Source organism: Eleutherodactylus coqui, unplaced genomic scaffold (genome assembly GCF_035609145.1).
Source record: "Eleutherodactylus coqui strain aEleCoq1 unplaced genomic scaffold, aEleCoq1.hap1 HAP1_SCAFFOLD_447, whole genome shotgun sequence".
Classification (NCBI taxonomy): domain Eukaryota; kingdom Metazoa; phylum Chordata; class Amphibia; order Anura; family Eleutherodactylidae; genus Eleutherodactylus; species Eleutherodactylus coqui.
The window spans coordinates 34,941-58,951 of record NW_027101838.1 but is presented as its reverse complement, the minus strand read 5'-3'; the positions used below and the strand labels follow the sequence as shown (position 1 = coordinate 58,951).

The window sequence follows — 24,011 nt, the reverse complement described above, 5'->3', positions numbered from 1 at the left end:
GCTTGAGGCCTGGCAAGTACCAGTATTCGAGACCGGCTGGGAATCCCAGGTCCCGTTGACTTTTAAGGCCGTGAGTAGGTTTCTTTCCTTTTCGGAGGTGCGTTCGCACTGCAGAAAGCCCATAGGAAAGGAGGAGGAGCTGTCAACGGGCATTCTAAGCTGAATGTGCCTGCTCTCCTCGGATCGCGGCCGCCAGCCAGCTTGAGGCCTGGCAAGTACCAGTATGGGTGACCGGCTGGGAATCCCAGGTCCCGTTGACTTTTAAGGCCGTGAGTAGGTTTCTTTCCTTTTCGGAGGTGCGTTCGCACTGCAGAAAGCCCATAGGAAAGGAGGAGGAGCTGTCAACGGGAATTCTAAGCTGAATGTGCCTGCTCTCGTCAGATCGCGGCCGCCAGCCAGCTTGAGGCCTGGCAAGTACCAGTATGGGTGACCGGCTGGGAATCCCAGGTCCCGTTGACTTTTAAGGCCGTGAGTAGGTTTCTTTCCGTTTCGGAGGTGCGTTCGCACTGCAGAAAGCCCATAGGAAAGGAGGAGGAGCTGTCAACGGGCATTCTAAGCTGAATGTGCCTGCTCTCGTCAGATCGCGGCCGCCAGCCAGCTTGAGGCCTGGCAAGTACCAGTATGGGTGACCGGCTGGGAATCCCAGGTCCCATTGACTTTTAAGGCCGTGAGTAGGTTTCTTTCCGTTTCGGAGGTGCGTTCGCACTGCAGAAAGCCCATAGGAAAGGAGGAGGAGCTGTCAACGGGCATTCTAAGCTGAATGTGCCTGCTCTCGTCAGATCGCGGCCGCCAGCTTGAGGCCTGGCAAGTACCAGTATGGGTGACCGGCTGGGAATCCCAGGTCCCGTTGACTTTTAAGGCCGTGAGTAGGTTTCTTTCCGTTTCGGAGGTGCGTTCGCACTGCAGAAAGCCCATAGGAAAGGAGGAGGAGCTGTCAACAGGCATTCTAAGCTGAATGTGCCTGCTCTCGTCAGATCGCGGCCGCCAGCCAGCTTGAGGCCTGGCAAGTACCAGTATGGGTGACCGGCTGGGAATCCCAGGTCCCGTTGACTTTTAAGGCCGTGAGTAGGTTTCTTTCCTTTTCGGAGGTGCGTTCGCACTGCAGAAAGCCCATAGGAAAGGAGGAGGAGCTGTCAACGGGCATTCTAAGCTGAATGTGCCTGCTCTCGTCAGATCGCGGCCGCCAGCCAGCTTGAGGCCTGGCAAGTACCAGTATGGGTGACCGGCTGGGAATCCCAGGTCCTGTTGACTTTTAAGGCCGTGAGTAGGTTTCTTTCCTTTTCGGAGGTGCGTTCGCACTGCAGAAAGCCCATAGGAAAGGAGGAGGAGCTGTCAACGGGCATTCTAAGCTGAATGTGCCTGCTCTCCTCGGATCGCGGCCGCCAGCCAGCTTGAGGCCTGGCAAGTACCAGTATGGGTGACCGGCTGGGAATCCCAGGTCCCGTTGACTTTTAAGGCCGTGAGTAGGTTTCTTTCCTTTTCGGAGGTGCGTTCGCACTGCAGAAAGCCCATAGGAAAGGAGGAGGAGCTGTCAACGGGCGTTCTAAGCTGAATGTGCCTGCTCTCGTCAGATCGCGGCCGCCAGCCAGCTTGAGGCCTGGCAAGTACCAGTATGGGTGACCGGCTGGGAATCCCAGGTCCCGTTGACTTTTAAGGCCGTGAGTAGGTTTCTTTCCTTTTCGGAGGTGCGTTCGCACTGCAGAAAGCCCATAGGAAAGGAGGAGGAGCTGTCAACGGGCATTCTAAGCTGAATGTGCCTGCTCTCGTCAGATCGCGGCCGCCAGCCAGCTTGAGGCCTGGCAAGTACCAGTATGGGTGACCGGCTGGGAATCCCAGGTCCCGTTGACTTTTAAGGCCGTGAGTAGGTTTCTTTCCTTTTCGGAGGTGCGTTCGCACTGCAGAAAGCCCATAGGAAAGGAGGAGGAGCTGTCAACAGGCATTCTAAGCTGAATGTGCCTGCTCTCGTCAGATCGCGGCCGCCAGCCAGCTTGAGGCCTGGCAAGTACCAGTATGGGTGACCGGCTGGGAATCCCAGGTCCCGTTGACTTTTAAGGCCGTGAGTAGGTTTCTTTCCTTTTCGGAGGTGCGTTCGCACTGCAGAAAGCCCATAGGAAAGGAGGAGGAGCTGTCAACGGGCATTCTAAGCTGAATGTGCCTGCTCTCGTCAGATCGCGGCCGCCAGCCAGCTTGAGGCCTGGCAAGTACCAGTATGGGTGACCGGCTGGGAATCCCAGGTCCCATTGACTTTTAAGGCCGTGAGTAGGTTTCTTTCCGTTTCGGAGGTGCGTTCGCACTGCAGAAAGCCCATAGGAAAGGAGGAGGAGCTGTCAACGGGCATTCTAAGCTGAATGTGCCTGCTCTCGTCAGATCGCGGCCGCCAGCCAGCTTGAGGCCTGGCAAGTACCAGTATTCGAGACCGGCTGGGAATCCCAGGTCCCGTTGACTTTTAAGGCCGTGAGTAGGTTTCTTTCCTTTTCGGAGGTGCGTTCGCACTGCAGAAAGCCCATAGGAAAGGAGGAGGAGCTGTCAACGGGCATTCTAAGCTGAATGTGCCTGCTCTCCTCGGATCGCGGCCGCCAGCCAGCTTGAGACCTGGCAAGTACCAGTATGGGTGACCGGCTGGGAATCCCAGGTCCCGTTGACTTTTAAGGCCGTGAGTAGGTTTCTTTCCTTTTCGGAGGTGCGTTCGCACTGCAGAAAGCCCATAGGAAAGGAGGAGGAGCTGTCAACGGGAATTCTAAGCTGAATGTGCCTGCTCTCGTCAGATCGCGGCCGCCAGCCAGCTTGAGGCCTGGCAAGTACCAGTATGGGTGACCGGCTGGGAATCCCAGGTCCCGTTGACTTTTAAGGCCGTGAGTAGGTTTCTTTCCGTTTCGGAGGTGCGTTCGCACTGCAGAAAGCCCATAGGAAAGGAGGAGGAGCTGTCAACGGGCATTCTAAGCTGAATGTGCCTGCTCTCGTCAGATCGCGGCCGCCAGCCAGCTTGAGGCCTGGCAAGTACCAGTATGGGTGACCGGCTGGGAATCCCAGGTCCCATTGACTTTTAAGGCCGTGAGTAGGTTTCTTTCCGTTTCGGAGGTGCGTTCGCACTGCAGAAAGCCCATAGGAAAGGAGGAGGAGCTGTCAACGGGCATTCTAAGCTGAATGTGCCTGCTCTCGTCAGATCGCGGCCGCCAGCTTGAGGCCTGGCAAGTACCAGTATGGGTGACCGGCTGGGAATCCCAGGTCCCGTTGACTTTTAAGGCCGTGAGTAGGTTTCTTTCCGTTTCGGAGGTGCGTTCGCACTGCAGAAAGCCCATAGGAAAGGAGGAGGAGCTGTCAACGGGCATTCTAAGCTGAATGTGCCTGCTCTCGTCAGATCGCGGCCGCCAGCCAGCTTGAGGCCTGGCAAGTACCAGTATGGGTGACCGGCTGGGAATCCCAGGTCCCGTTGACTTTTAAGGCCGTGAGTAGGTTTCTTTCCGTTTCGGAGGTGCGTTCGCACTGCAGAAAGCCCATAGGAAAGGAGGAGGAGCTGTCAACAGGCATTCTAAGCTGAATGTGCCTGCTCTCGTCAGATCGCGGCCGCCAGCCAGCTTGAGGCCTGGCAAGTACCAGTATGGGTGACCGGCTGGGAATCCCAGGTCCCGTTGACTTTTAAGGCCGTGAGTAGGTTTCTTTCCTTTTCGGAGGTGCGTTCGCACTGCAGAAAGCCCATAGGAAAGGAGGAGGAGCTGTCAACGGGCATTCTAAGCTGAATGTGCCTGCTCTCGTCAGATCGCGGCCGCCAGCCAGCTTGAGGCCTGGCAAGTACCAGTATGGGTGACCGGCTGGGAATCCCAGGTCCCGTTGACTTTTAAGGCCGTGAGTAGGTTTCTTTCCTTTTCGGAGGTGCGTTCGCACTGCAGAAAGCCCATAGGAAAGGAGGAGGAGCTGTCAACGGGCATTCTAAGCTGAATGTGCCTGCTCTCGTCAGATCGCGGCCGCCAGCCAGCTTGAGGCCTGGCAAGTACCAGTATGGGTGACCGGCTGGGAATCCCAGGTCCTGTTGACTTTTAAGGCCGTGAGTAGGTTTCTTTCCTTTTCGGAGGTGCGTTCGCACTGCAGAAAGCCCATAGGAAAGGAGGAGGAGCTGTCAACGGGCATTCTAAGCTGAATGTGCCTGCTCTCCTCGGATCGCGGCCGCCAGCCAGCTTGAGGCCTGGCAAGTACCAGTATGGGTGACCGGCTGGGAATCCCAGGTCCCGTTGACTTTTAAGGCCGTGAGTAGGTTTCTTTCCTTTTCGGAGGTGCGTTCGCACTGCAGAAAGCCCATAGGAAAGGAGGAGGAGCTGTCAACAGGCATTCTAAGCTGAATGTGCCTGCTCTCGTCAGATCGCGGCCGCCAGCCAGCTTGAGGCCTGGCAAGTACCAGTATGGGTGACCGGCTGGGAATCCCAGGTCCCGTTGACTTTTAAGGCCGTGAGTAGGTTTCTTTCCGTTTCGGAGGTGCGTTCGCACTGCAGAAAGCCCATAGGAAAGGAGGAGGAGCTGTCAACGGGCATTCTAAGCTGAATGTGCCTGCTCTCGTCAGATCGCGGCCGCCAGCCAGCTTGAGGCCTGGCAAGTACCAGTATGGGTGACCGGCTGGGAATCCCAGGTCCCATTGACTTTTAAGGCCGTGAGTAGGTTTCTTTCCGTTTCGGAGGTGCGTTCGCACTGCAGAAAGCCCATAGGAAAGGAGGAGGAGCTGTCAACGGGCATTCTAAGCTGAATGTGCCTGCTCTCGTCAGATCGCGGCCGCCAGCCAGCTTGAGGCCTGGCAAGTACCAGTATTCGAGACCGGCTGGGAATCCCAGGTCCCGTTGACTTTTAAGGCCGTGAGTAGGTTTCTTTCCTTTTCGGAGGTGCGTTCGCACTGCAGAAAGCCCATAGGAAAGGAGGAGGAGCTGTCAACGGGCATTCTAAGCTGAATGTGCCTGCTCTCCTCGGATCGCGGCCGCCAGCCAGCTTGAGGCCTGGCAAGTACCAGTATGGGTGACCGGCTGGGAATCCCAGGTCCCGTTGACTTTTAAGGCCGTGAGTAGGTTTCTTTCCTTTTCGGAGGTGCGTTCGCACTGCAGAAAGCCCATAGGAAAGGAGGAGGAGCTGTCAACGGGAATTCTAAGCTGAATGTGCCTGCTCTCGTCAGATCGCGGCCGCCAGCCAGCTTGAGGCCTGGCAAGTACCAGTATGGGTGACCGGCTGGGAATCCCAGGTCCCGTTGACTTTTAAGGCCGTGAGTAGGTTTCTTTCCGTTTCGGAGGTGCGTTCGCACTGCAGAAAGCCCATAGGAAAGGAGGAGGAGCTGTCAACAGGCATTCTAAGCTGAATGTGCCTGCTCTCGTCAGATCGCGGCCGCCAGCCAGCTTGAGGCCTGGCAAGTACCAGTATGGGTGACCGGCTGGGAATCCCAGGTCCCGTTGACTTTTAAGGCCGTGAGTAGGTTTCTTTCCTTTTCGGAGGTGCGTTCGCACTGCAGAAAGCCCATAGGAAAGGAGGAGGAGCTGTCAACGGGCATTCTAAGCTGAATGTGCCTGCTCTCGTCAGATCGCGGCCGCCAGCCAGCTTGAGGCCTGGCAAGTACCAGTATGGGTGACCGGCTGGGAATCCCAGGTCCCGTTGACTTTTAAGGCCGTGAGTAGGTTTCTTTCCTTTTCGGAGGTGCGTTCGCACTGCAGAAAGCCCATAGGAAAGGAGGAGGAGCTGTCAACGGGCATTCTAAGCTGAATGTGCCTGCTCTCGTCAGATCGCGGCCGCCAGCCAGCTTGAGGCCTGGCAAGTACCAGTATGGGTGACCGGCTGGGAATCCCAGGTCCTGTTGACTTTTAAGGCCGTGAGTAGGTTTCTTTCCTTTTCGGAGGTGCGTTCGCACTGCAGAAAGCCCATAGGAAAGGAGGAGGAGCTGTCAACGGGCATTCTAAGCTGAATGTGCCTGCTCTCCTCGGATCGCGGCCGCCAGCCAGCTTGAGGCCTGGCAAGTACCAGTATGGGTGACCGGCTGGGAATCCCAGGTCCCGTTGACTTTTAAGGCCGTGAGTAGGTTTCTTTCCTTTTCGGAGGTGCGTTCGCACTGCAGAAAGCCCATAGGAAAGGAGGAGGAGCTGTCAACAGGCATTCTAAGCTGAATGTGCCTGCTCTCGTCAGATCGCGGCCGCCAGCCAGCTTGAGGCCTGGCAAGTACCAGTATGGGTGACCGGCTGGGAATCCCAGGTCCCGTTGACTTTTAAGGCCGTGAGTAGGTTTCTTTCCGTTTCGGAGGTGCGTTCGCACTGCAGAAAGCCCATAGGAAAGGAGGAGGAGCTGTCAACGGGCATTCTAAGCTGAATGTGCCTGCTCTCGTCAGATCGCGGCCGCCAGCCAGCTTGAGGCCTGGCAAGTACCAGTATGGGTGACCGGCTGGGAATCCCAGGTCCCATTGACTTTTAAGGCCGTGAGTAGGTTTCTTTCCGTTTCGGAGGTGCGTTCGCACTGCAGAAAGCCCATAGGAAAGGAGGAGGAGCTGTCAACGGGCATTCTAAGCTGAATGTGCCTGCTCTCGTCAGATCGCGGCCGCCAGCCAGCTTGAGGCCTGGCAAGTACCAGTATTCGAGACCGGCTGGGAATCCCAGGTCCCGTTGACTTTTAAGGCCGTGAGTAGGTTTCTTTCCTTTTCGGAGGTGCGTTCGCACTGCAGAAAGCCCATAGGAAAGGAGGAGGAGCTGTCAACGGGCATTCTAAGCTGAATGTGCCTGCTCTCCTCGGATCGCGGCCGCCAGCCAGCTTGAGGCCTGGCAAGTACCAGTATGGGTGACCGGCTGGGAATCCCAGGTCCCGTTGACTTTTAAGGCCGTGAGTAGGTTTCTTTCCTTTTCGGAGGTGCGTTCGCACTGCAGAAAGCCCATAGGAAAGGAGGAGGAGCTGTCAACGGGAATTCTAAGCTGAATGTGCCTGCTCTCGTCAGATCGCGGCCGCCAGCCAGCTTGAGGCCTGGCAAGTACCAGTATGGGTGACCGGCTGGGAATCCCAGGTCCCGTTGACTTTTAAGGCCGTGAGTAGGTTTCTTTCCGTTTCGGAGGTGCGTTCGCACTGCAGAAAGCCCATAGGAAAGGAGGAGGAGCTGTCAACGGGCATTCTAAGCTGAATGTGCCTGCTCTCGTCAGATCGCGGCCGCCAGCCAGCTTGAGGCCTGGCAAGTACCAGTATGGGTGACCGGCTGGGAATCCCAGGTCCCATTGACTTTTAAGGCCGTGAGTAGGTTTCTTTCCGTTTCGGAGGTGCGTTCGCACTGCAGAAAGCCCATAGGAAAGGAGGAGGAGCTGTCAACGGGCATTCTAAGCTGAATGTGCCTGCTCTCGTCAGATCGCGGCCGCCAGCTTGAGGCCTGGCAAGTACCAGTATGGGTGACCGGCTGGGAATCCCAGGTCCCGTTGACTTTTAAGGCCGTGAGTAGGTTTCTTTCCGTTTCGGAGGTGCGTTCGCACTGCAGAAAGCCCATAGGAAAGGAGGAGGAGCTGTCAACAGGCATTCTAAGCTGAATGTGCCTGCTCTCGTCAGATCGCGGCCGCCAGCCAGCTTGAGGCCTGGCAAGTACCAGTATGGGTGACCGGCTGGGAATCCCAGGTCCCGTTGACTTTTAAGGCCGTGAGTAGGTTTCTTTCCTTTTCGGAGGTGCGTTCGCACTGCAGAAAGCCCATAGGAAAGGAGGAGGAGCTGTCAACGGGCATTCTAAGCTGAATGTGCCTGCTCTCGTCAGATCGCGGCCGCCAGCCAGCTTGAGGCCTGGCAAGTACCAGTATGGGTGACCGGCTGGGAATCCCAGGTCCTGTTGACTTTTAAGGCCGTGAGTAGGTTTCTTTCCTTTTCGGAGGTGCGTTCGCACTGCAGAAAGCCCATAGGAAAGGAGGAGGAGCTGTCAACGGGCATTCTAAGCTGAATGTGCCTGCTCTCCTCGGATCGCGGCCGCCAGCCAGCTTGAGGCCTGGCAAGTACCAGTATGGGTGACCGGCTGGGAATCCCAGGTCCCGTTGACTTTTAAGGCCGTGAGTAGGTTTCTTTCCTTTTCGGAGGTGTGTTCGCACTGCAGAAAGCCCATAGGAAAGGAGGAGGAGCTGTCAACGGGCGTTCTAAGCTGAATGTGCCTGCTCTCGTCAGATCGCGGCCGCCAGCCAGCTTGAGGCCTGGCAAGTACCAGTATGGGTGACCGGCTGGGAATCCCAGGTCCCGTTGACTTTTAAGGCCGTGAGTAGGTTTCTTTCCTTTTCGGAGGTGCGTTCGCACTGCAGAAAGCCCATAGGAAAGGAGGAGGAGCTGTCAACGGGCATTCTAAGCTGAATGTGCCTGCTCTCGTCAGATCGCGGCCGCCAGCCAGCTTGAGGCCTGGCAAGTACCAGTATGGGTGACCGGCTGGGAATCCCAGGTCCCGTTGACTTTTAAGGCCGTGAGTAGGTTTCTTTCCTTTTCGGAGGTGCGTTCGCACTGCAGAAAGCCCATAGGAAAGGAGGAGGAGCTGTCAACAGGCATTCTAAGCTGAATGTGCCTGCTCTCGTCAGATCGCGGCCGCCAGCCAGCTTGAGGCCTGGCAAGTACCAGTATGGGTGACCGGCTGGGAATCCCAGGTCCCGTTGACTTTTAAGGCCGTGAGTAGGTTTCTTTCCTTTTCGGAGGTGCGTTCGCACTGCAGAAAGCCCATAGGAAAGGAGGAGGAGCTGTCAACGGGCATTCTAAGCTGAATGTGCCTGCTCTCGTCAGATCGCGGCCGCCAGCCAGCTTGAGGCCTGGCAAGTACCAGTATGGGTGACCGGCTGGGAATCCCAGGTCCCATTGACTTTTAAGGCCGTGAGTAGGTTTCTTTCCGTTTCGGAGGTGCGTTCGCACTGCAGAAAGCCCATAGGAAAGGAGGAGGAGCTGTCAACGGGCATTCTAAGCTGAATGTGCCTGCTCTCGTCAGATCGCGGCCGCCAGCCAGCTTGAGGCCTGGCAAGTACCAGTATTCGAGACCGGCTGGGAATCCCAGGTCCCGTTGACTTTTAAGGCCGTGAGTAGGTTTCTTTCCTTTTCGGAGGTGCGTTCGCACTGCAGAAAGCCCATAGGAAAGGAGGAGGAGCTGTCAACGGGCATTCTAAGCTGAATGTGCCTGCTCTCCTCGGATCGCGGCCGCCAGCCAGCTTGAGACCTGGCAAGTACCAGTATGGGTGACCGGCTGGGAATCCCAGGTCCCGTTGACTTTTAAGGCCGTGAGTAGGTTTCTTTCCTTTTCGGAGGTGCGTTCGCACTGCAGAAAGCCCATAGGAAAGGAGGAGGAGCTGTCAACGGGAATTCTAAGCTGAATGTGCCTGCTCTCGTCAGATCGCGGCCGCCAGCCAGCTTGAGGCCTGGCAAGTACCAGTATGGGTGACCGGCTGGGAATCCCAGGTCCCGTTGACTTTTAAGGCCGTGAGTAGGTTTCTTTCCGTTTCGGAGGTGCGTTCGCACTGCAGAAAGCCCATAGGAAAGGAGGAGGAGCTGTCAACGGGCATTCTAAGCTGAATGTGCCTGCTCTCGTCAGATCGCGGCCGCCAGCCAGCTTGAGGCCTGGCAAGTACCAGTATGGGTGACCGGCTGGGAATCCCAGGTCCCATTGACTTTTAAGGCCGTGAGTAGGTTTCTTTCCGTTTCGGAGGTGCGTTCGCACTGCAGAAAGCCCATAGGAAAGGAGGAGGAGCTGTCAACGGGCATTCTAAGCTGAATGTGCCTGCTCTCGTCAGATCGCGGCCGCCAGCTTGAGGCCTGGCAAGTACCAGTATGGGTGACCGGCTGGGAATCCCAGGTCCCGTTGACTTTTAAGGCCGTGAGTAGGTTTCTTTCCGTTTCGGAGGTGCGTTCGCACTGCAGAAAGCCCATAGGAAAGGAGGAGGAGCTGTCAACGGGCATTCTAAGCTGAATGTGCCTGCTCTCGTCAGATCGCGGCCGCCAGCCAGCTTGAGGCCTGGCAAGTACCAGTATGGGTGACCGGCTGGGAATCCCAGGTCCCGTTGACTTTTAAGGCCGTGAGTAGGTTTCTTTCCGTTTCGGAGGTGCGTTCGCACTGCAGAAAGCCCATAGGAAAGGAGGAGGAGCTGTCAACAGGCATTCTAAGCTGAATGTGCCTGCTCTCGTCAGATCGCGGCCGCCAGCCAGCTTGAGGCCTGGCAAGTACCAGTATGGGTGACCGGCTGGGAATCCCAGGTCCCGTTGACTTTTAAGGCCGTGAGTAGGTTTCTTTCCTTTTCGGAGGTGCGTTCGCACTGCAGAAAGCCCATAGGAAAGGAGGAGGAGCTGTCAACGGGCATTCTAAGCTGAATGTGCCTGCTCTCGTCAGATCGCGGCCGCCAGCCAGCTTGAGGCCTGGCAAGTACCAGTATGGGTGACCGGCTGGGAATCCCAGGTCCCGTTGACTTTTAAGGCCGTGAGTAGGTTTCTTTCCTTTTCGGAGGTGCGTTCGCACTGCAGAAAGCCCATAGGAAAGGAGGAGGAGCTGTCAACGGGCATTCTAAGCTGAATGTGCCTGCTCTCGTCAGATCGCGGCCGCCAGCCAGCTTGAGGCCTGGCAAGTACCAGTATGGGTGACCGGCTGGGAATCCCAGGTCCTGTTGACTTTTAAGGCCGTGAGTAGGTTTCTTTCCTTTTCGGAGGTGCGTTCGCACTGCAGAAAGCCCATAGGAAAGGAGGAGGAGCTGTCAACGGGCATTCTAAGCTGAATGTGCCTGCTCTCCTCGGATCGCGGCCGCCAGCCAGCTTGAGGCCTGGCAAGTACCAGTATGGGTGACCGGCTGGGAATCCCAGGTCCCGTTGACTTTTAAGGCCGTGAGTAGGTTTCTTTCCTTTTCGGAGGTGCGTTCGCACTGCAGAAAGCCCATAGGAAAGGAGGAGGAGCTGTCAACAGGCATTCTAAGCTGAATGTGCCTGCTCTCGTCAGATCGCGGCCGCCAGCCAGCTTGAGGCCTGGCAAGTACCAGTATGGGTGACCGGCTGGGAATCCCAGGTCCCGTTGACTTTTAAGGCCGTGAGTAGGTTTCTTTCCGTTTCGGAGGTGCGTTCGCACTGCAGAAAGCCCATAGGAAAGGAGGAGGAGCTGTCAACGGGCATTCTAAGCTGAATGTGCCTGCTCTCGTCAGATCGCGGCCGCCAGCCAGCTTGAGGCCTGGCAAGTACCAGTATGGGTGACCGGCTGGGAATCCCAGGTCCCATTGACTTTTAAGGCCGTGAGTAGGTTTCTTTCCGTTTCGGAGGTGCGTTCGCACTGCAGAAAGCCCATAGGAAAGGAGGAGGAGCTGTCAACGGGCATTCTAAGCTGAATGTGCCTGCTCTCGTCAGATCGCGGCCGCCAGCCAGCTTGAGGCCTGGCAAGTACCAGTATTCGAGACCGGCTGGGAATCCCAGGTCCCGTTGACTTTTAAGGCCGTGAGTAGGTTTCTTTCCTTTTCGGAGGTGCGTTCGCACTGCAGAAAGCCCATAGGAAAGGAGGAGGAGCTGTCAACGGGCATTCTAAGCTGAATGTGCCTGCTCTCCTCGGATCGCGGCCGCCAGCCAGCTTGAGGCCTGGCAAGTACCAGTATGGGTGACCGGCTGGGAATCCCAGGTCCCGTTGACTTTTAAGGCCGTGAGTAGGTTTCTTTCCTTTTCGGAGGTGCGTTCGCACTGCAGAAAGCCCATAGGAAAGGAGGAGGAGCTGTCAACGGGAATTCTAAGCTGAATGTGCCTGCTCTCGTCAGATCGCGGCCGCCAGCCAGCTTGAGGCCTGGCAAGTACCAGTATGGGTGACCGGCTGGGAATCCCAGGTCCCGTTGACTTTTAAGGCCGTGAGTAGGTTTCTTTCCGTTTCGGAGGTGCGTTCGCACTGCAGAAAGCCCATAGGAAAGGAGGAGGAGCTGTCAACGGGCATTCTAAGCTGAATGTGCCTGCTCTCGTCAGATCGCGGCCGCCAGCCAGCTTGAGGCCTGGCAAGTACCAGTATGGGTGACCGGCTGGGAATCCCAGGTCCCATTGACTTTTAAGGCCGTGAGTAGGTTTCTTTCCGTTTCGGAGGTGCGTTCGCACTGCAGAAAGCCCATAGGAAAGGAGGAGGAGCTGTCAACGGGCATTCTAAGCTGAATGTGCCTGCTCTCGTCAGATCGCGGCCGCCAGCTTGAGGCCTGGCAAGTACCAGTATGGGTGACCGGCTGGGAATCCCAGGTCCCGTTGACTTTTAAGGCCGTGAGTAGGTTTCTTTCCGTTTCGGAGGTGCGTTCGCACTGCAGAAAGCCCATAGGAAAGGAGGAGGAGCTGTCAACGGGCATTCTAAGCTGAATGTGCCTGCTCTCGTCAGATCGCGGCCGCCAGCCAGCTTGAGGCCTGGCAAGTACCAGTATGGGTGACCGGCTGGGAATCCCAGGTCCCGTTGACTTTTAAGGCCGTGAGTAGGTTTCTTTCCTTTTCGGAGGTGCGTTCGCACTGCAGAAAGCCCATAGGAAAGGAGGAGGAGCTGTCAACAGGCATTCTAAGCTGAATGTGCCTGCTCTCGTCAGATCGCGGCCGCCAGCCAGCTTGAGGCCTGGCAAGTACCAGTATGGGTGACCGGCTGGGAATCCCAGGTCCCATTGACTTTTAAGGCCGTGAGTAGGTTTCTTTCCGTTTCGGAGGTGCGTTCGCACTGCAGAAAGCCCATAGGAAAGGAGGAGGAGCTGTCAACGGGCATTCTAAGCTGAATGTGCCTGCTCTCGTCAGATCGCGGCCGCCAGCCAGCTTGAGGCCTGGCAAGTACCAGTATTCGAGACCGGCTGGGAATCCCAGGTCCCGTTGACTTTTAAGGCCGTGAGTAGGTTTCTTTCCTTTTCGGAGGTGCGTTCGCACTGCAGAAAGCCCATAGGAAAGGAGGAGGAGCTGTCAACGGGCATTCTAAGCTGAATGTGCCTGCTCTCCTCGGATCGCGGCCGCCAGCCAGCTTGAGGCCTGGCAAGTACCAGTATGGGTGACCGGCTGGGAATCCCAGGTCCCGTTGACTTTTAAGGCCGTGAGTAGGTTTCTTTCCTTTTCGGAGGTGCGTTCGCACTGCAGAAAGCCCATAGGAAAGGAGGAGGAGCTGTCAACGGGAATTCTAAGCTGAATGTGCCTGCTCTCGTCAGATCGCGGCCGCCAGCCAGCTTGAGGCCTGGCAAGTACCAGTATGGGTGACCGGCTGGGAATCCCAGGTCCCGTTGACTTTTAAGGCCGTGAGTAGGTTTCTTTCCGTTTCGGAGGTGCGTTCGCACTGCAGAAAGCCCATAGGAAAGGAGGAGGAGCTGTCAACGGGCATTCTAAGCTGAATGTGCCTGCTCTCGTCAGATCGCGGCTGCCAGCCAGCTTGAGGCCTGGCAAGTACCAGTATGGGTGACCGGCTGGGAATCCCAGGTCCCATTGACTTTTAAGGCCGTGAGTAGGTTTCTTTCCGTTTCGGAGGTGCGTTCGCACTGCAGAAAGCCCATAGGAAAGGAGGAGGAGCTGTCAACGGGCATTCTAAGCTGAATGTGCCTGCTCTCGTCAGATCGCGGCCGCCAGCTTGAGGCCTGGCAAGTACCAGTATGGGTGACCGGCTGGGAATCCCAGGTCCCGTTGACTTTTAAGGCCGTGAGTAGGTTTCTTTCCGTTTCGGAGGTGCGTTCGCACTGCAGAAAGCCCATAGGAAAGGAGGAGGAGCTGTCAACGGGCATTCTAAGCTGAATGTGCCTGCTCTCGTCAGATCGCGGCCGCCAGCCAGCTTGAGGCCTGGCAAGTACCAGTATGGGTGACCGGCTGGGAATCCCAGGTCCCGTTGACTTTTAAGGCCGTGAGTAGGTTTCTTTCCTTTTCGGAGGTGCGTTCGCACTGCAGAAAGCCCATAGGAAAGGAGGAGGAGCTGTCAACAGGCATTCTAAGCTGAATGTGCCTGCTCTCGTCAGATCGCGGCCGCCAGCCAGCTTGAGGCCTGGCAAGTACCAGTATGGGTGACCGGCTGGGAATCCCAGGTCCCGTTGACTTTTAAGGCCGTGAGTAGGTTTCTTTCCGTTTCGGAGGTGCGTTCGCACTGCAGAAAGCCCATAGGAAAGGAGGAGGAGCTGTCAACGGGCATTCTAAGCTGAATGTGCCTGCTCTCGTCAGATCGCGGCCGCCAGCCAGCTTGAGGCCTGGCAAGTACCAGTATGGGTGACCGGCTGGGAATCCCAGGTCCCATTGACTTTTAAGGCCGTGAGTAGGTTTCTTTCCGTTTCGGAGGTGCGTTCGCACTGCAGAAAGCCCATAGGAAAGGAGGAGGAGCTGTCAACGGGCATTCTAAGCTGAATGTGCCTGCTCTCGTCAGATCGCGGCCGCCAGCCAGCTTGAGGCCTGGCAAGTACCAGTATGGGTGACCGGCTGGGAATCCCAGGTCCCGTTGACTTTTAAGGCCGTGAGTAGGTTTCTTTCCTTTTCGGAGGTGCGTTCGCACTGCAGAAAGCCCATAGGAAAGGAGGAGGAGCTGTCAACGGGCATTCTAAGCTGAATGTGCCTGCTCTCGTCAGATCGCGGCCGCCAGCCAGCTTGAGGCCTGGCAAGTACCAGTATGGGTGACCGGCTGGGAATCCCAGGTCCCGTTGACTTTTAAGGCCGTGAGTAGGTTTCTTTCCTTTTCGGAGGTGCGTTCGCACTGCAGAAAGCCCATAGGAAAGGAGGAGGAGCTGTCAACGGGCATTCTAAGCTGAATGTGCCTGCTCTCGTCAGATCGCGGCCGCCAGCCAGCTTGAGGCCTGGCAAGTACCAGTATGGGTGACCGGCTGGGAATCCCAGGTCCCGTTGACTTTTAAGGCCGTGAGTAGGTTTCTTTCCTTTTCGGAGGTGCGTTCGCACTGCAGAAAGCCCATAGGAAAGGAGGAGGAGCTGTCAACGGGCGTTCTAAGCTGAATGTGCCTGCTCTCGTCAGATCGCGGCCGCCAGCCAGCTTGAGGCCTGGCAAGTACCAGTATGGGTGACCGGCTGGGAATCCCAGGTCCCGTTGACTTTTAAGGCCGTGAGTAGGTTTCTTTCCTTTTCGGAGGTGCGTTCGCACTGCAGAAAGCCCATAGGAAAGGAGGAGGAGCTGTCAACGGGCATTCTAAGCTGAATGTGCCTGCTCTCGTCAGATCGCGGCCGCCAGCCAGCTTGAGGCCTGGCAAGTACCAGTATGGGTGACCGGCTGGGAATCCCAGGTCCCGTTGACTTTTAAGGCCGTGAGTAGGTTTCTTTCCGTTTCGGAGGTGCGTTCGCACTGCAGAAAGCCCATAGGAAAGGAGGAGGAGCTGTCAACGGGCATTCTAAGCTGAATGTGCCTGCTCTCGTCAGATCGCGGCCGCCAGCCAGCTTGAGGCCTGGCAAGTACCAGTATGGGTGACCGGCTGGGAATCCCAGGTCCCATTGACTTTTAAGGCCGTGAGTAGGTTTCTTTCCGTTTCGGAGGTGCGTTCGCACTGCAGAAAGCCCATAGGAAAGGAGGAGGAGCTGTCAACGGGCATTCTAAGCTGAATGTGCCTGCTCTCGTCAGATCGCGGCCGCCAGCTTGAGGCCTGGCAAGTACCAGTATGGGTGACCGGCTGGGAATCCCAGGTCCCGTTGACTTTTAAGGCCGTGAGTAGGTTTCTTTCCGTTTCGGAGGTGCGTTCGCACTGCAGAAAGCCCATAGGAAAGGAGGAGGAGCTGTCAACGGGCATTCTAAGCTGAATGTGCCTGCTCTCGTCAGATCGCGGCCGCCAGCCAGCTTGAGGCCTGGCAAGTACCAGTATGGGTGACCGGCTGGGAATCCCAGGTCCCGTTGACTTTTAAGGCCGTGAGTAGGTTTCTTTCCTTTTCGGAGGTGCGTTCGCACTGCAGAAAGCCCATAGGAAAGGAGGAGGAGCTGTCAACAGGCATTCTAAGCTGAATGTGCCTGCTCTCGTCAGATCGCGGCCGCCAGCCAGCTTGAGGCCTGGCAAGTACCAGTATGGGTGACCGGCTGGGAATCCCAGGTCCCATTGACTTTTAAGGCCGTGAGTAGGTTTCTTTCCGTTTCGGAGGTGCGTTCGCACTGCAGAAAGCCCATAGGAAAGGAGGAGGAGCTGTCAACGGGCATTCTAAGCTGAATGTGCCTGCTCTCGTCAGATCGCGGCCGCCAGCCAGCTTGAGGCCTGGCAAGTACCAGTATTCGAGACCGGCTGGGAATCCCAGGTCCCGTTGACTTTTAAGGCCGTGAGTAGGTTTCTTTCCTTTTCGGAGGTGCGTTCGCACTGCAGAAAGCCCATAGGAAAGGAGGAGGAGCTGTCAACGGGCATTCTAAGCTGAATGTGCCTGCTCTCCTCGGATCGCGGCCGCCAGCCAGCTTGAGGCCTGGCAAGTACCAGTATGGGTGACCGGCTGGGAATCCCAGGTCCCGTTGACTTTTAAGGCCGTGAGTAGGTTTCTTTCCTTTTCGGAGGTGCGTTCGCACTGCAGAAAGCCCATAGGAAAGGAGGAGGAGCTGTCAACGGGCATTCTAAGCTGAATGTGCCTGCTCTCGTCAGATCGCGGCCGCCAGCCAGCTTGAGGCCTGGCAAGTACCAGTATGGGTGACCGGCTGGGAATCCCAGGTCCCGTTGACTTTTAAGGCCGTGAGTAGGTTTCTTTCCGTTTCGGAGGTGCGTTCGCACTGCAGAAAGCCCATAGGAAAGGAGGAGGAGCTGTCAACGGGCATTCTAAGCTGAATGTGCCTGCTCTCGTCAGATCGCGGCTGCCAGCCAGCTTGAGGCCTGGCAAGTACCAGTATGGGTGACCGGCTGGGAATCCCAGGTCCCATTGACTTTTAAGGCCGTGAGTAGGTTTCTTTCCGTTTCGGAGGTGCGTTCGCACTGCAGAAAGCCCATAGGAAAGGAGGAGGAGCTGTCAACGGGCATTCTAAGCTGAATGTGCCTGCTCTCGTCAGATCGCGGCCGCCAGCCAGCTTGAGGCCTGGCAAGTACCAGTATGGGTGACCGGCTGGGAATCCCAGGTCCCGTTGACTTTTAAGGCCGTGAGTAGGTTTCTTTCCTTTTCGGAGGTGCGTTCGCACTGCAGAAAGCCCATAGGAAAGGAGGAGGAGCTGTCAACAGGCATTCTAAGCTGAATGTGCCTGCTCTCGTCAGATCGCGGCCGCCAGCCAGCTTGAGGCCTGGCAAGTACCAGTATGGGTGACCGGCTGGGAATCCCAGGTCCCGTTGACTTTTAAGGCCGTGAGTAGGTTTCTTTCCGTTTCGGAGGTGCGTTCGCACTGCAGAAAGCCCATAGGAAAGGAGGAGGAGCTGTCAACGGGCATTCTAAGCTGAATGTGCCTGCTCTCGTCAGATCGCGGCCGCCAGCCAGCTTGAGGCCTGGCAAGTACCAGTATGGGTGACCGGCTGGGAATCCCAGGTCCCATTGACTTTTAAGGCCGTGAGTAGGTTTCTTTCCGTTTCGGAGGTGCGTTCGCACTGCAGAAAGCCCATAGGAAAGGAGGAGGAGCTGTCAACGGGCATTCTAAGCTGAATGTGCCTGCTCTCGTCAGATCGCGGCCGCCAGCCAGCTTGAGGCCTGGCAAGTACCAGTATGGGTGACCGGCTGGGAATCCCAGGTCCCGTTGACTTTTAAGGCCGTGAGTAGGTTTCTTTCCTTTTCGGAGGTGCGTTCGCACTGCAGAAAGCCCATAGGAAAGGAGGAGGAGCTGTCAACGGGCATTCTAAGCTGAATGTGCCTGCTCTCGTCAGATCGCGGCCGCCAGCCAGCTTGAGGCCTGGCAAGTACCAGTATGGGTGACCGGCTGGGAATCCCAGGTCCCGTTGACTTTTAAGGCCGTGAGTAGGTTTCTTTCCTTTTCGGAGGTGCGTTCGCACTGCAGAAAGCCCATAGGAAAGGAGGAGGAGCTGTCAACGGGCATTCTAAGCTGAATGTGCCTGCTCTCGTCAGATCGCGGCCGCCAGCCAGCTTGAGGCCTGGCAAGTACCAGTATGGGTGACCGGCTGGGAATCCCAGGTCCCGTTGACTTTTAAGGCCGTGAGTAGGTTTCTTTCCTTTTCGGAGGTGCGTTCGCACTGCAGAAAGCCCATAGGAAAGGAGGAGGAGCTGTCAACGGGCGTTCTAAGCTGAATGTGCCTGCTCTCGTCAGATCGCGGCCGCCAGCCAGCTTGAGGCCTGGCAAGTACCAGTATGGGTGACCGGCTGGGAATCCCAGGTCCCGTTGACTTTTAAGGCCGTGAGTAGGTTTCTTTCCTTTTCGGAGGTGCGTTCGCACTGCAGAAAGCCCATAGGAAAGGAGGAGGAGCTGTCAACGGGCATTCTAAGCTGAATGTGCCTGCTCTCGTCAGATCGCGGCCGCCAGCCAGCTTGAGGCCTGGCAAGTACCAGTATGGGTGACCGGCTGGGAATCCCAGGTCCCGTTGACTTTTAAGGCCGTGAGTAGGTTTCTTTCCCTTTCGGAGGTGCGTTCGCACTGCAGAAAGCCCATAGGAAAGGAGGAGGAGCTGTCAACGGGCGTTCTAAGCTGAATGTGCCTGCTCTCGTCAGATCGCGGCCGCCAGCCAGCTTGAGACCTGGCAAGTACCAGTATGGGTGACCGGCTGGGAATCCCAGGTCCCGTTGACTTTTAAGGCCGTGAGTAGGTTTCTTTCCTTTTCGGAGGTGCGTTCGCACTGCAGAAAGCCCATAGGAAAGGAGGAGGAGCTGTCAACGGGCATTCTAAGCTGAATGTGCCTGCTCTCGTCAGATCGCGGCCGCCAGCCAGCTTGAGGCCTGGCAAGTACCAGTATGGGTGACCGGCTGGGAATCCCAGGTCCCGTTGACTTTTAAGGCCGTGAGTAGGTTTCTTTCCTTTTCGGAGGTGCGTTCGCACTGCAGAAAGCCCATAGGAAAGGAGGAGGAGCTGTCAACGGGCATTCTAAGCTGAATGTGCCTGCTCTCGTCAGATCGCGGAATCCCAGGTCCCGTTGACTTTTAAGGCCGTGAGTAGGTTTCTTTCCTTTTCGGAGGTGCGTTCGCACTGCAGAAAGCCCATAGGAAAGGAGGAGGAGCTGTCAACGGGCATTCTAAGCTGAATGTGCCTGCTCTCGTCAGATCGCGGCCGCCAGCCAGTTTGAGGCCTGGCAAGTACCAGTATTCGTGACCGGCTGGGAATCCCAGGTCCCGTTGACTTTTAAGGCCGTGAGTAGGTTTCTTTCCCTTTCGGAGGTGCGTTCGCACTGCAGAAAGCCCATAGGAAAGGAGGAGGAGCTGTCAACGGGCATTCTAAGCTGAATGTGCCTGCTCTTGTCAGATCGCGGCCGCCAGCCAGCTTGAAGCCTGGCAAGTACCAGTATGGGTGACCGGCTGGGAATCCCAGGTCCCGTTGACTTTTAAGGCCGTGAGTAGGTTTCTTTCCTTTTCGGAGGTGCGTTCGCACTGCAGAAAGCCCATAGGAAAGGAGGAGGAGCTGTCAACGGGCATTCTAAGCTGAATGTGCCTGCTCTCGTCAGATCGCGGCCGCCAGCCAGCTTGAGGCCTGGCAAGTACCAGTATGGGTGACCGGCTGGGAATCCCAGGTCCCGTTGACTTTTAAGGCCGTGAGTAGGTTTCTTTCCTTTTCGGAGGTGCGTTCGCACTGCAGAAAGCCCATAGGAAAGGAGGAGGAGCTGTCAACGGGCATTCTAAGCTGAATGTGCCTGCTCTCGTCAGATCGCGGCCGCCAGCCAGCTTGAGGCCTGGCAAGTACCAGTATGGGTGACCGGCTGGGAATCCCAGGTCCCGTTGACTTTTAAGGCCGTGAGTATGTTTCTTTCCTTTTCGGAGGTGCGTTCGCACTGCAGAAAGCCCATAGGAAAGGAGGAGGAGCTGTCAACGGGCATTCTAAGCTGAATGTGCCTGCTCTCGTCAGATCGCGGCCGCCAGCCAGCTTGAGGCCTGGCAAGTACCAGTATGGGTGACCGGCTGGGAATCCCAGGTCCCGTTGACTTTTAAGGCCGTGAGTAGGTTTCTTTCCGTTTCGGAGGTGCGTTCGCACTGCAGAAAGCCCATAGGAAAGGAGGAGGAGCTGTCAACGGGCATTCTAAGCTGAATGTGCCTGCTCTCGTCAGATCGCGGCCGCCAGCCAGCTTGAGGCCTGGCAAGTACCAGTATGGGTGACCGGCTGGGAATCCCAGGTCCCGTTGACTTTTAAGGCCGTGAGTAGGTTTCTTTCCTTTTCGGAGGTGCGTTCGCACTGCAGAAAGCCCATAGGAAAGGAGGAGGAGCTGTCAACGGGCATTCTAAGCTGAATGTGCCTGCTCTCGTCAGATCGCGGCCGCCAGCCAGCTTGAGGCCTGGCAAGTACCAGTATGGGTGACCGGCTGGGAATCCCAGGTCCCGTTGACTTTTAAGGCCGTGAGTAGGTTTCTTTCCTTTTCGGAGGTGCGTTCGCACTGCAGAAAGCCCATAGGAAAGGAGGAGGAGCTGTCAACGGGCATTCTAAGCTGAATGTGCCTGCTCTCGTCAGATCGCGGCCGCCAGCCAGCTTGAGGCCTGGCAAGTACCAGTATGGGTGACCGGCTGGGAATCCCAGGTCCCGTTGACTTTTAAGGCCGTGAGTAGGTTTCTTTCCTTTTCGGAGGTGCGTTCGCACTGCAGAAAGCCCATAGGAAAGGAGGAGGAGCTGTCAACGGGCATTCTAAGCTGAATGTGCCTGCTCTCGTCAGATCGCGGCCGCCAGCCAGCTTGAGGCCTGGCAAGTACCAGTATGGGTGACCGGCTGGGAATCCCAGGTCCCGTTGACTTTTAAGGCCGTGAGTAGGTTTCTTTCCTTTTCGGAGGTGCGTTCGCACTGCAGAAAGCCCATAGGAAAGGAGGAGGAGCTGTCAACAGGCATTCTAAGCTGAATGTGCCTGCTCTCGTCAGATCGCGGCCGCCAGCCAGCTTGAGGCCTGGCAAGTACCAGTATGGGTGACCGGCTGGGAATCCCAGGTCCCGTTGACTTTTAAGGCCGTGAGTAGGTTTCTTTCCTTTTCGGAGGTGCGTTCGCACTGCAGAAAGCCCATAGGAAAGGAGGAGGAGCTGTCAACGGGCATTCTAAGCTGAATGTGCCTGCTCTCGTCAGATCGCGGAATCCCAGGTCCCGTTGACTTTTAAGGCCGTGAGTAGGTTTCTTTCCTTTTCGGAGGTGCGTTCGCACTGCAGAAAGCCCATAGGAAAGGAGGAGGAGCTGTCAACGGGCATTCTAAGCTGAATGTGCCTGCTCTCGTCAGATCGCGGCCGCCAGCCAGTTTGAGGCCTGGCAAGTACCAGTATTCGTGACCGGCTGGGAATCCCAGGTCCCGTTGACTTTTAAGGCCGTGAGTAGGTTTCTTTCCCTTTCGGAGGTGCGTTCGCACTGCAGAAAGCCCATAGGAAAGGAGGAGGAGCTGTCAACGGGCATTCTAAGCTGAATGTGCCTGCTCTTGTCAGATCGCGGCCGCCAGCCAGCTTGAAGCCTGGCAAGTACCAGTATGGGTGACCGGCTGGGAATCCCAGGTCCCGTTGACTTTTAAGGCCGTGAGTAGGTTTCTTTCCTTTTCGGAGGTGCGTTCGCACTGCAGAAAGCCCATAGGAAAGGAGGAGGAGCTGTCAACGGGCATTCTAAGCTGAATGTGCCTGCTCTCGTCAGATCGCGGCCGCCAGCCAGCTTGAGGCCTGGCAAGTACCAGTATGGGTGACCGGCTGGGAATCCCAGGTCCCGTTGACTTTTAAGGCCGTGAGTAGGTTTCTTTCCTTTTCGGAGGTGCGTTCGCACTGCAGAAAGCCCATAGGAAAGGAGGAGGAGCTGTCAACGGGCATTCTAAGCTGAATGTGCCTGCTCTCGTCAGATCGCGGCCGCCAGCCAGCTTGAGGCCTGGCAAGTACCAGTATGGGTGACCGGCTGGGAATCCCAGGTCCCGTTGACTTTTAAGGCCGTGAGTATGTTTCTTTCCTTTTCGGAGGTGCGTTCGCACTGCAGAAAGCCCATAGGAAAGGAGGAGGAGCTGTCAACGGGCATTCTAAGCTGAATGTGCCTGCTCTCGTCAGATCGCGGCCGCCAGCCAGCTTGAGGCCTGGCAAGTACCAGTATGGGTGACCGGCTGGGAATCCCAGGTCCCGTTGACTTTTAAGGCCGTGAGTAGGTTTCTTTCCGTTTCGGAGGTGCGTTCGCACTGCAGAAAGCCCATAGGAAAGGAGGAGGAGCTGTCAACGGGCATTCTAAGCTGAATGTGCCTGCTCTCGTCAGATCGCGGCCGCCAGCCAGCTTGAGGCCTGGCAAGTACCAGTATGGGTGACCGGCTGGGAATCCCAGGTCCCGTTGACTTTTAAGGCCGTGAGTAGGTTTCTTTCCTTTTCGGAGGTGCGTTCGCACTGCAGAAAGCCCATAGGAAAGGAGGAGGAGCTGTCAACGGGCATTCTAAGCTGAATGTGCCTGCTCTCGTCAGATCGCGGCCGCCAGCCAGCTTGAGGCCTGGCAAGTACCAGTATGGGTGACCGGCTGGGAATCCCAGGTCCCGTTGACTTTTAAGGCCGTGAGTAGGTTTCTTTCCTTTTCGGAGGTGCGTTCGCACTGCAGAAAGCCCATAGGAAAGGAGGAGGAGCTGTCAACGGGCATTCTAAGCTGAATGTGCCTGCTCTCGTCAGATCGCGGCCGCCAGCCAGCTTGAGGCCTGGCAAGTACCAGTATGGGTGACCGGCTGGGAATCCCAGGTCCCGTTGACTTTTAAGGCCGTGAGTAGGTTTCTTTCCGTTTCGGAGGTGCGTTCGCACTGCAGAAAGCCCATAGGAAAGGAGGAGGAGCTGTCAACGGGCATTCTAAGCTGAATGTGCCTGCTCTCGTCAGATCACGGCTGCCAGCCAGCTTGAGGCCTGGCAAGTACCAGTATGGGTGACCGGCTGGGAATCCCAGGTCCCATTGACTTTTAAGGCCGTGAGTAGGTTTCTTTCCGTTTCGGAGGTGCGTTCGCACTGCAGAAAGCCCATAGGAAAGGAGGAGGAGCTGTCAACGGGCATTCTAAGCTGAATGTGCCTGCTCTCGTCAGATCGCGGCCGCCAGCTTGAGGCCTGGCAAGTACCAGTATGGGTGACCGGCTGGGAATCCCAGGTCCCGTTGACTTTTAAGGCCGTGAGTAGGTTTCTTTCCGTTTCGGAGGTGCGTTCGCACTGCAGAAAGCCCATAGGAAAGGAGGAGGAGCTGTCAACGGGCATTCTAAGCTGAATGTGCCTGCTCTCGTCAGATCGCGGCCACCAGCCAGCTTGAGGCCTGGCAAGTACCAGTATGGGTGACCGGCTGGGAATCCCAGGTCCCGTTGACTTTTAAGGCCGTGAGTAGGTTTCTTTCCTTTTCGGAGGTGCGTTCGCACTGCAGAAAGCCCATAGGAAAGGAGGAGGAGCTGTCAACAGGCATTCTAAGCTGAATGTGCCTGCTCTCGTCAGATCGCGGCCGCCAGCCAGCTTGAGGCCTGGCAAGTACCAGTATGGGTGACCGGCTGGGAATCCCAGGTCCCGTTGACTTTTAAGGCCGTGAGTAGGTTTCTTTCCGTTTCGGAGGTGCGTTCGCACTGCAGAAAGCCCATAGGAAAGGAGGAGGAGCTGTCAACGGGCATTCTAAGCTGAATGTGCCTGCTCTCGTCAGATCGCGGCCGCCAGCCAGCTTGAGGCCTGGCAAGTACCAGTATGGGTGACCGGCTGGGAATCCCAGGTCCCATTGACTTTTAAGGCCGTGAGTAGGTTTCTTTCCGTTTCGGAGGTGCGTTCGCACTGCAGAAAGCCCATAGGAAAGGAGGAGGAGCTGTCAACGGGCATTCTAAGCTGAATGTGCCTGCTCTCGTCAGATCGCGGCCGCCAGCCAGCTTGAGGCCTGGCAAGTACCAGTATGGGTGACCGGCTGGGAATCCCAGGTCCCGTTGACTTTTAAGGCCGTGAGTAGGTTTCTTTCCTTTTCGGAGGTGCGTTCGCACTGCAGAAAGCCCATAGGAAAGGAGGAGGAGCTGTCAACGGGCATTCTAAGCTGAATGTGCCTGCTCTCGTCAGATCGCGGCCGCCAGCCAGCTTGAGGCCTGGCAAGTACCAGTATGGGTGACCGGCTGGGAATCCCAGGTCCCGTTGACTTTTAA

At 56.7% G+C, this 24,011-nt stretch overlaps 105 pseudogenes; all 105 read left to right on the top strand.

Annotated features, from left to right (window-relative positions):
- Positions 1-141: 141 nt before the first annotated feature.
- Positions 142-260, top strand: LOC136591809 (5S ribosomal RNA; annotated as a pseudogene).
- Positions 261-340: 80 nt separating this feature from the next.
- LOC136591706 (5S ribosomal RNA) lies at positions 341-459 on the top strand (annotated as a pseudogene).
- An 80-nt stretch (positions 460-539) lies between these two features.
- Positions 540-658, top strand: LOC136591777 (5S ribosomal RNA; annotated as a pseudogene).
- Positions 659-738: 80 nt separating this feature from the next.
- LOC136591750 (5S ribosomal RNA) lies at positions 739-853 on the top strand (annotated as a pseudogene).
- Positions 854-933: 80 nt separating this feature from the next.
- On the top strand, positions 934-1,052 carry LOC136591836 (5S ribosomal RNA; annotated as a pseudogene).
- Positions 1,053-1,132: 80 nt separating this feature from the next.
- LOC136591669 (5S ribosomal RNA) lies at positions 1,133-1,251 on the top strand (annotated as a pseudogene).
- An 80-nt stretch (positions 1,252-1,331) lies between these two features.
- LOC136591808 (5S ribosomal RNA) lies at positions 1,332-1,450 on the top strand (annotated as a pseudogene).
- An 80-nt stretch (positions 1,451-1,530) lies between these two features.
- On the top strand, positions 1,531-1,649 carry LOC136591730 (5S ribosomal RNA; annotated as a pseudogene).
- An 80-nt stretch (positions 1,650-1,729) lies between these two features.
- LOC136591611 (5S ribosomal RNA) lies at positions 1,730-1,848 on the top strand (annotated as a pseudogene).
- An 80-nt stretch (positions 1,849-1,928) lies between these two features.
- LOC136591835 (5S ribosomal RNA) lies at positions 1,929-2,047 on the top strand (annotated as a pseudogene).
- An 80-nt stretch (positions 2,048-2,127) lies between these two features.
- On the top strand, positions 2,128-2,246 carry LOC136591776 (5S ribosomal RNA; annotated as a pseudogene).
- Positions 2,247-2,525: 279 nt separating this feature from the next.
- Positions 2,526-2,644, top strand: LOC136591877 (5S ribosomal RNA; annotated as a pseudogene).
- An 80-nt stretch (positions 2,645-2,724) lies between these two features.
- Positions 2,725-2,843, top strand: LOC136591705 (5S ribosomal RNA; annotated as a pseudogene).
- An 80-nt stretch (positions 2,844-2,923) lies between these two features.
- On the top strand, positions 2,924-3,042 carry LOC136591775 (5S ribosomal RNA; annotated as a pseudogene).
- An 80-nt stretch (positions 3,043-3,122) lies between these two features.
- Positions 3,123-3,237, top strand: LOC136591749 (5S ribosomal RNA; annotated as a pseudogene).
- Positions 3,238-3,317: 80 nt separating this feature from the next.
- Positions 3,318-3,436, top strand: LOC136591610 (5S ribosomal RNA; annotated as a pseudogene).
- An 80-nt stretch (positions 3,437-3,516) lies between these two features.
- LOC136591834 (5S ribosomal RNA) lies at positions 3,517-3,635 on the top strand (annotated as a pseudogene).
- Positions 3,636-3,715: 80 nt separating this feature from the next.
- Positions 3,716-3,834, top strand: LOC136591609 (5S ribosomal RNA; annotated as a pseudogene).
- An 80-nt stretch (positions 3,835-3,914) lies between these two features.
- LOC136591668 (5S ribosomal RNA) lies at positions 3,915-4,033 on the top strand (annotated as a pseudogene).
- Positions 4,034-4,113: 80 nt separating this feature from the next.
- LOC136591807 (5S ribosomal RNA) lies at positions 4,114-4,232 on the top strand (annotated as a pseudogene).
- Positions 4,233-4,312: 80 nt separating this feature from the next.
- Positions 4,313-4,431, top strand: LOC136591833 (5S ribosomal RNA; annotated as a pseudogene).
- An 80-nt stretch (positions 4,432-4,511) lies between these two features.
- LOC136591774 (5S ribosomal RNA) lies at positions 4,512-4,630 on the top strand (annotated as a pseudogene).
- Positions 4,631-4,909: 279 nt separating this feature from the next.
- On the top strand, positions 4,910-5,028 carry LOC136591804 (5S ribosomal RNA; annotated as a pseudogene).
- An 80-nt stretch (positions 5,029-5,108) lies between these two features.
- LOC136591704 (5S ribosomal RNA) lies at positions 5,109-5,227 on the top strand (annotated as a pseudogene).
- Positions 5,228-5,307: 80 nt separating this feature from the next.
- On the top strand, positions 5,308-5,426 carry LOC136591832 (5S ribosomal RNA; annotated as a pseudogene).
- Positions 5,427-5,506: 80 nt separating this feature from the next.
- On the top strand, positions 5,507-5,625 carry LOC136591607 (5S ribosomal RNA; annotated as a pseudogene).
- Positions 5,626-5,705: 80 nt separating this feature from the next.
- LOC136591667 (5S ribosomal RNA) lies at positions 5,706-5,824 on the top strand (annotated as a pseudogene).
- Positions 5,825-5,904: 80 nt separating this feature from the next.
- On the top strand, positions 5,905-6,023 carry LOC136591803 (5S ribosomal RNA; annotated as a pseudogene).
- An 80-nt stretch (positions 6,024-6,103) lies between these two features.
- On the top strand, positions 6,104-6,222 carry LOC136591831 (5S ribosomal RNA; annotated as a pseudogene).
- Positions 6,223-6,302: 80 nt separating this feature from the next.
- On the top strand, positions 6,303-6,421 carry LOC136591772 (5S ribosomal RNA; annotated as a pseudogene).
- A 279-nt stretch (positions 6,422-6,700) lies between these two features.
- On the top strand, positions 6,701-6,819 carry LOC136591802 (5S ribosomal RNA; annotated as a pseudogene).
- An 80-nt stretch (positions 6,820-6,899) lies between these two features.
- LOC136591703 (5S ribosomal RNA) lies at positions 6,900-7,018 on the top strand (annotated as a pseudogene).
- An 80-nt stretch (positions 7,019-7,098) lies between these two features.
- Positions 7,099-7,217, top strand: LOC136591771 (5S ribosomal RNA; annotated as a pseudogene).
- Positions 7,218-7,297: 80 nt separating this feature from the next.
- LOC136591748 (5S ribosomal RNA) lies at positions 7,298-7,412 on the top strand (annotated as a pseudogene).
- Positions 7,413-7,492: 80 nt separating this feature from the next.
- Positions 7,493-7,611, top strand: LOC136591830 (5S ribosomal RNA; annotated as a pseudogene).
- An 80-nt stretch (positions 7,612-7,691) lies between these two features.
- On the top strand, positions 7,692-7,810 carry LOC136591665 (5S ribosomal RNA; annotated as a pseudogene).
- An 80-nt stretch (positions 7,811-7,890) lies between these two features.
- LOC136591801 (5S ribosomal RNA) lies at positions 7,891-8,009 on the top strand (annotated as a pseudogene).
- An 80-nt stretch (positions 8,010-8,089) lies between these two features.
- On the top strand, positions 8,090-8,208 carry LOC136591729 (5S ribosomal RNA; annotated as a pseudogene).
- Positions 8,209-8,288: 80 nt separating this feature from the next.
- Positions 8,289-8,407, top strand: LOC136591605 (5S ribosomal RNA; annotated as a pseudogene).
- An 80-nt stretch (positions 8,408-8,487) lies between these two features.
- Positions 8,488-8,606, top strand: LOC136591828 (5S ribosomal RNA; annotated as a pseudogene).
- An 80-nt stretch (positions 8,607-8,686) lies between these two features.
- On the top strand, positions 8,687-8,805 carry LOC136591769 (5S ribosomal RNA; annotated as a pseudogene).
- Positions 8,806-9,084: 279 nt separating this feature from the next.
- Positions 9,085-9,203, top strand: LOC136591875 (5S ribosomal RNA; annotated as a pseudogene).
- An 80-nt stretch (positions 9,204-9,283) lies between these two features.
- Positions 9,284-9,402, top strand: LOC136591702 (5S ribosomal RNA; annotated as a pseudogene).
- Positions 9,403-9,482: 80 nt separating this feature from the next.
- On the top strand, positions 9,483-9,601 carry LOC136591768 (5S ribosomal RNA; annotated as a pseudogene).
- An 80-nt stretch (positions 9,602-9,681) lies between these two features.
- LOC136591747 (5S ribosomal RNA) lies at positions 9,682-9,796 on the top strand (annotated as a pseudogene).
- An 80-nt stretch (positions 9,797-9,876) lies between these two features.
- LOC136591604 (5S ribosomal RNA) lies at positions 9,877-9,995 on the top strand (annotated as a pseudogene).
- Positions 9,996-10,075: 80 nt separating this feature from the next.
- On the top strand, positions 10,076-10,194 carry LOC136591827 (5S ribosomal RNA; annotated as a pseudogene).
- An 80-nt stretch (positions 10,195-10,274) lies between these two features.
- On the top strand, positions 10,275-10,393 carry LOC136591603 (5S ribosomal RNA; annotated as a pseudogene).
- An 80-nt stretch (positions 10,394-10,473) lies between these two features.
- LOC136591664 (5S ribosomal RNA) lies at positions 10,474-10,592 on the top strand (annotated as a pseudogene).
- Positions 10,593-10,672: 80 nt separating this feature from the next.
- LOC136591800 (5S ribosomal RNA) lies at positions 10,673-10,791 on the top strand (annotated as a pseudogene).
- An 80-nt stretch (positions 10,792-10,871) lies between these two features.
- LOC136591826 (5S ribosomal RNA) lies at positions 10,872-10,990 on the top strand (annotated as a pseudogene).
- An 80-nt stretch (positions 10,991-11,070) lies between these two features.
- LOC136591766 (5S ribosomal RNA) lies at positions 11,071-11,189 on the top strand (annotated as a pseudogene).
- A 279-nt stretch (positions 11,190-11,468) lies between these two features.
- Positions 11,469-11,587, top strand: LOC136591799 (5S ribosomal RNA; annotated as a pseudogene).
- Positions 11,588-11,667: 80 nt separating this feature from the next.
- On the top strand, positions 11,668-11,786 carry LOC136591699 (5S ribosomal RNA; annotated as a pseudogene).
- An 80-nt stretch (positions 11,787-11,866) lies between these two features.
- LOC136591765 (5S ribosomal RNA) lies at positions 11,867-11,985 on the top strand (annotated as a pseudogene).
- Positions 11,986-12,065: 80 nt separating this feature from the next.
- LOC136591745 (5S ribosomal RNA) lies at positions 12,066-12,180 on the top strand (annotated as a pseudogene).
- Positions 12,181-12,260: 80 nt separating this feature from the next.
- Positions 12,261-12,379, top strand: LOC136591602 (5S ribosomal RNA; annotated as a pseudogene).
- Positions 12,380-12,857: 478 nt separating this feature from the next.
- LOC136591798 (5S ribosomal RNA) lies at positions 12,858-12,976 on the top strand (annotated as a pseudogene).
- Positions 12,977-13,056: 80 nt separating this feature from the next.
- On the top strand, positions 13,057-13,175 carry LOC136591698 (5S ribosomal RNA; annotated as a pseudogene).
- An 80-nt stretch (positions 13,176-13,255) lies between these two features.
- On the top strand, positions 13,256-13,374 carry LOC136591819 (5S ribosomal RNA; annotated as a pseudogene).
- An 80-nt stretch (positions 13,375-13,454) lies between these two features.
- Positions 13,455-13,569, top strand: LOC136591744 (5S ribosomal RNA; annotated as a pseudogene).
- An 80-nt stretch (positions 13,570-13,649) lies between these two features.
- On the top strand, positions 13,650-13,768 carry LOC136591601 (5S ribosomal RNA; annotated as a pseudogene).
- Positions 13,769-13,848: 80 nt separating this feature from the next.
- Positions 13,849-13,967, top strand: LOC136591825 (5S ribosomal RNA; annotated as a pseudogene).
- Positions 13,968-14,047: 80 nt separating this feature from the next.
- LOC136591764 (5S ribosomal RNA) lies at positions 14,048-14,166 on the top strand (annotated as a pseudogene).
- An 80-nt stretch (positions 14,167-14,246) lies between these two features.
- On the top strand, positions 14,247-14,365 carry LOC136591600 (5S ribosomal RNA; annotated as a pseudogene).
- An 80-nt stretch (positions 14,366-14,445) lies between these two features.
- On the top strand, positions 14,446-14,564 carry LOC136591599 (5S ribosomal RNA; annotated as a pseudogene).
- An 80-nt stretch (positions 14,565-14,644) lies between these two features.
- Positions 14,645-14,763, top strand: LOC136591598 (5S ribosomal RNA; annotated as a pseudogene).
- An 80-nt stretch (positions 14,764-14,843) lies between these two features.
- LOC136591728 (5S ribosomal RNA) lies at positions 14,844-14,962 on the top strand (annotated as a pseudogene).
- An 80-nt stretch (positions 14,963-15,042) lies between these two features.
- On the top strand, positions 15,043-15,161 carry LOC136591597 (5S ribosomal RNA; annotated as a pseudogene).
- An 80-nt stretch (positions 15,162-15,241) lies between these two features.
- On the top strand, positions 15,242-15,360 carry LOC136591763 (5S ribosomal RNA; annotated as a pseudogene).
- An 80-nt stretch (positions 15,361-15,440) lies between these two features.
- LOC136591743 (5S ribosomal RNA) lies at positions 15,441-15,555 on the top strand (annotated as a pseudogene).
- An 80-nt stretch (positions 15,556-15,635) lies between these two features.
- LOC136591595 (5S ribosomal RNA) lies at positions 15,636-15,754 on the top strand (annotated as a pseudogene).
- A 478-nt stretch (positions 15,755-16,232) lies between these two features.
- LOC136591797 (5S ribosomal RNA) lies at positions 16,233-16,351 on the top strand (annotated as a pseudogene).
- An 80-nt stretch (positions 16,352-16,431) lies between these two features.
- Positions 16,432-16,550, top strand: LOC136591594 (5S ribosomal RNA; annotated as a pseudogene).
- An 80-nt stretch (positions 16,551-16,630) lies between these two features.
- On the top strand, positions 16,631-16,749 carry LOC136591818 (5S ribosomal RNA; annotated as a pseudogene).
- Positions 16,750-16,829: 80 nt separating this feature from the next.
- LOC136591593 (5S ribosomal RNA) lies at positions 16,830-16,948 on the top strand (annotated as a pseudogene).
- Positions 16,949-17,028: 80 nt separating this feature from the next.
- Positions 17,029-17,147, top strand: LOC136591824 (5S ribosomal RNA; annotated as a pseudogene).
- Positions 17,148-17,227: 80 nt separating this feature from the next.
- Positions 17,228-17,346, top strand: LOC136591762 (5S ribosomal RNA; annotated as a pseudogene).
- Positions 17,347-17,426: 80 nt separating this feature from the next.
- LOC136591592 (5S ribosomal RNA) lies at positions 17,427-17,545 on the top strand (annotated as a pseudogene).
- Positions 17,546-17,625: 80 nt separating this feature from the next.
- On the top strand, positions 17,626-17,744 carry LOC136591591 (5S ribosomal RNA; annotated as a pseudogene).
- Positions 17,745-17,824: 80 nt separating this feature from the next.
- Positions 17,825-17,943, top strand: LOC136591589 (5S ribosomal RNA; annotated as a pseudogene).
- An 80-nt stretch (positions 17,944-18,023) lies between these two features.
- LOC136591727 (5S ribosomal RNA) lies at positions 18,024-18,142 on the top strand (annotated as a pseudogene).
- An 80-nt stretch (positions 18,143-18,222) lies between these two features.
- On the top strand, positions 18,223-18,341 carry LOC136591588 (5S ribosomal RNA; annotated as a pseudogene).
- Positions 18,342-18,421: 80 nt separating this feature from the next.
- Positions 18,422-18,540, top strand: LOC136591865 (5S ribosomal RNA; annotated as a pseudogene).
- Positions 18,541-18,620: 80 nt separating this feature from the next.
- Positions 18,621-18,739, top strand: LOC136591587 (5S ribosomal RNA; annotated as a pseudogene).
- A 626-nt stretch (positions 18,740-19,365) lies between these two features.
- Positions 19,366-19,484, top strand: LOC136591586 (5S ribosomal RNA; annotated as a pseudogene).
- Positions 19,485-19,564: 80 nt separating this feature from the next.
- On the top strand, positions 19,565-19,683 carry LOC136591585 (5S ribosomal RNA; annotated as a pseudogene).
- An 80-nt stretch (positions 19,684-19,763) lies between these two features.
- On the top strand, positions 19,764-19,882 carry LOC136591583 (5S ribosomal RNA; annotated as a pseudogene).
- Positions 19,883-19,962: 80 nt separating this feature from the next.
- Positions 19,963-20,081, top strand: LOC136591582 (5S ribosomal RNA; annotated as a pseudogene).
- An 80-nt stretch (positions 20,082-20,161) lies between these two features.
- Positions 20,162-20,280, top strand: LOC136591581 (5S ribosomal RNA; annotated as a pseudogene).
- Positions 20,281-20,360: 80 nt separating this feature from the next.
- LOC136591580 (5S ribosomal RNA) lies at positions 20,361-20,479 on the top strand (annotated as a pseudogene).
- Positions 20,480-20,559: 80 nt separating this feature from the next.
- On the top strand, positions 20,560-20,678 carry LOC136591579 (5S ribosomal RNA; annotated as a pseudogene).
- Positions 20,679-20,758: 80 nt separating this feature from the next.
- LOC136591823 (5S ribosomal RNA) lies at positions 20,759-20,877 on the top strand (annotated as a pseudogene).
- A 626-nt stretch (positions 20,878-21,503) lies between these two features.
- LOC136591578 (5S ribosomal RNA) lies at positions 21,504-21,622 on the top strand (annotated as a pseudogene).
- An 80-nt stretch (positions 21,623-21,702) lies between these two features.
- On the top strand, positions 21,703-21,821 carry LOC136591577 (5S ribosomal RNA; annotated as a pseudogene).
- Positions 21,822-21,901: 80 nt separating this feature from the next.
- LOC136591576 (5S ribosomal RNA) lies at positions 21,902-22,020 on the top strand (annotated as a pseudogene).
- An 80-nt stretch (positions 22,021-22,100) lies between these two features.
- On the top strand, positions 22,101-22,219 carry LOC136591575 (5S ribosomal RNA; annotated as a pseudogene).
- Positions 22,220-22,299: 80 nt separating this feature from the next.
- Positions 22,300-22,418, top strand: LOC136591573 (5S ribosomal RNA; annotated as a pseudogene).
- An 80-nt stretch (positions 22,419-22,498) lies between these two features.
- On the top strand, positions 22,499-22,617 carry LOC136591571 (5S ribosomal RNA; annotated as a pseudogene).
- A 279-nt stretch (positions 22,618-22,896) lies between these two features.
- On the top strand, positions 22,897-23,011 carry LOC136591742 (5S ribosomal RNA; annotated as a pseudogene).
- Positions 23,012-23,091: 80 nt separating this feature from the next.
- Positions 23,092-23,210, top strand: LOC136591525 (5S ribosomal RNA; annotated as a pseudogene).
- An 80-nt stretch (positions 23,211-23,290) lies between these two features.
- On the top strand, positions 23,291-23,409 carry LOC136591822 (5S ribosomal RNA; annotated as a pseudogene).
- An 80-nt stretch (positions 23,410-23,489) lies between these two features.
- Positions 23,490-23,608, top strand: LOC136591761 (5S ribosomal RNA; annotated as a pseudogene).
- An 80-nt stretch (positions 23,609-23,688) lies between these two features.
- On the top strand, positions 23,689-23,807 carry LOC136591570 (5S ribosomal RNA; annotated as a pseudogene).
- Positions 23,808-23,887: 80 nt separating this feature from the next.
- Positions 23,888-24,006, top strand: LOC136591569 (5S ribosomal RNA; annotated as a pseudogene).
- Positions 24,007-24,011: the final 5 nt, after the last annotated feature.